The following is a 3,743-nucleotide window of genomic DNA, read 5'->3' as shown; positions in this document are numbered from 1 at the left end:
GCGTCATAACGTATAACGTCATATAGTATTGCGTCATGATGTATAACGTCATATAGAATTACGTCATGACATATAATGTCATATAGAATTACGGCATAATGTATAACGTCACATAGTAATACGTGATAACGTATAACGTCATATAGCATTACGGTTTGATGTATAACGTCATACAGTAATTCGTCATAACGTAAAACGCCATATAGTATTGCGTCATAACGTATAACGTCATATAGAATTACGGTTTCACGTATAACACCATACAGTAGTGCGTCATAACGTATAACGCCATATAGTAATCCGTCATAACGTATAACGTCACATAGTAATACGTCATAACGTATAGCGTCGTATAGAATTATTGTTTAACGTATAACGTCATAGTGTAATGCGTCATAACGTATAACGCCATATCGAATTACGTCATAACATATAACGTCATATAGAATTTCGGTTTAACGTATAACGCCATATAGCAGTGCGTCATAACGTATAACGTAACATAGTAATACGTCATAACGTATAACGTCATGTAGAATTGTTGTTTAACGTATAACGTCATACAGTAATTCCTCATAACGTATAACGTCACATAGTAATACGTCACAACGAATAACGTCATATAAAATTACGACATAACGTATAACGTCACATAGTAATACGTCATAACGTATAACGTCATATAGAATTCCGGTTTAACGTATAACACCATACAGTAATGCGTCATAACGTATAACGACATATAGAAATACGGAGTAACGTATAACGTCACATAGTAATACGTCATAACGTATAACGTCACACAGGAATACGCCATAACGTATAACGTCACATAGTAGAACTTCATGACGAATAACGTCATATAGTATTGCGTCATGATGTATAACGTCATATAGAAATACGTCATGACATATAATGTCATATAGAATTACGGCATAATGTATAACGTCACATAGTAATACGTGATAACGTATAACGTCATATAGCATTACGGTTTAACGTATAACGTCATACAGTAATTCTTCATAACGTAAAAAGTCATATCGAATTACGGTATAACGTATAACGTCACATAGTAATACGTCATAATGTATAACGTCATATAGAAATACGTCATAACGTATAACGTCACATAGTAATACGTCATAACGTATTACATCATATAGAATTTCGGTTTAACGTAACACGCCATATAGCAATGCGTCATAACGTATAACGACATATAGAATTGCGGAATAACGTATAACATCATATAGTAAGGCGTCATGACGTATAACGTCATATCGAATTACGACATCACGTACAACATCACATAGTATTACGTCATAACGTATAACGTCATATAGAATTACTTCATAACGTATAACGTCACATAGTAATACGTCATAACGTATAACGTCATATAGAATTACGACATAACGTATAACGTCACATAGTAATACGTCATAACGTATAACGTCATATAGAATTCCTGGTTAACGTATATCTCCATACAGTAATGCGTCATAACGTATAACGACATATAGAAATACGGAATAACGTATAACGTCACAAAGTAATACGTCATAACGTATAACTTCACATAGGAATACGCCATAACGTATAACGCCATATAGTAATGCCTCATAACGTATAACGTCATATAGAATTACAGCTTAACGTATAACGTCATATAGTAATGTGTCATAACGTATCACTTCACATAGGAATACGCCATAACGTATAACGCCATATAGTAGTGCCTCATAACGTATAACGTCATATAGAATTCCGGTTTAACGTATAACGAGATATAGCAATGCGTCATAATGTATAACCCCATATAGTTATGCGTCATAACCTATAACGTCATATAGGATTACGGCATAACATATAACGTCACATAGAATTACGTCATAACGGATAACATCACATAGTAATACGTCATAACGTGTAACGTCATATAGAATTACTTCATAACGTATAACGTCACATAGTAATACGTCATTACGTATAACGTCATATAGAATTAGGGCATAACGTATAACGTCACATAGTAATACGTCATAACGTATAACGTCATACAGTGATTCGTCATACCGTATAACGTCATATAGAATTCCGGTTTAACGTATAACGAGATATAGCAATGCGTCATAACGTATAACTACATATAGAATTGCGGAATAACGTATAACGTCCTATAATAAGGCGTCATGACGTGTATCGCCAAATCGAATTACGTCATAACGGATAACGTCACATAGTAATACGTCATAACGTGTAACGTCATATAGAATTACTTCATAACGTATAACATCATATAGTAAGGCGTCATGACGTATAACGTCATATCGAATTACGTCATAACGTGTAACGTCACATAGTAGAACTTCATAACGTATAACGTCATATAGAATTACGGTTTAACGTATAACGTCATACAGTAATGCGTCATAACGTATAACGTCATATAGTATTGCGTCATGACGTAGAACATCACATAGTAATACGTCATAACGTATAACGTCATAAAGAATTACTTCATAACGTATAACGTCAAATAGTAATACGTTATAACCTATAACGTCATATAGAATTTCGGTTTAACGTATATCTCCATACAGTAATGCGTCATAACGTATAACAACATATAGAATTGCGGAATAACGTACAACATCATATAGTAAGGCGTCATGACGTATAACGTCATATCGAATTACGACATCACGTACAACATCACATAGTATTACGTCATAACGTATAACGTCATATAGAATTACTTCATAACGTATAACGTCACATAGTAATACGTCATAACGTATAACGTCATATAGAATTACGACATAACGTATAACGTCACATAGTAATACGTCATAACGTATAACGTCATATAGAATTCCGGTTTAACGTATATCTCCATACAGTAATGCGTCATAACGTATAACAACATATAGAATTGCGGAATAACGTACAACATCATATAGTAAGGCGTCATGACGTATAACGTCATATCGAATTACGACATCACGTACAACATCACATAGTATTACGTCATAACGTATAACGTCATATAGAATTACTTCATAACGTATAACGTCACATAGTAATACGTCATACCGTATAACGTCATATCGAATTACGTCATAACGTATTATGTCACATAGCAAAACATCATAACGTATAACGTCATATAGACTTACGGTTAAACGTATAACGTCATATAGTAATGAGTCATAACGTATAACGTCGCATAGCATTACGTCATAATGGGTAACGTCTACTAGTAATACGTCATAACGTATAACGTCATATAGAATTACGGCATAACGTATAACGTCATACAGTAATTCCTTATAACGTATAAAGTCACATAGTAATTCGTCACAACGAATAACGTCATATAGAATTGCGGTTAAACGTATAACTCCATATAGAATTACGGTTAAACGTGTAACGCCATATAGAATTACGTTTTAACGCATAACGTAATATAGAATTACGGTGTAACGTACAATACCATAGCGTAATGCGTCATATCGTGTAACGTCACATAGTAATACGTCATAACGCATAACGTCATATAGAATTACGGTTTAACGTATAACGTCATTCAGTAATGCGTCATAACGTATAACGTCACATAGTAATATGTCATACCGTATAACGTCATATCGAATTACGTCATAACGTATTATGTCACATAGCAAAACGTCATAACGTATAACGTCATATAGACTTACGGTTAAACGTATAAGGTCATA

Source organism: Bombus fervidus, unplaced genomic scaffold, assembly GCF_041682495.2.
Source record: "Bombus fervidus isolate BK054 unplaced genomic scaffold, iyBomFerv1 scaffold0020, whole genome shotgun sequence".
In the NCBI taxonomy this organism is placed as follows: Eukaryota; Metazoa; Arthropoda; class Insecta; order Hymenoptera; family Apidae; genus Bombus; species Bombus fervidus.
This window is presented reverse-complemented; position numbering follows the sequence as displayed.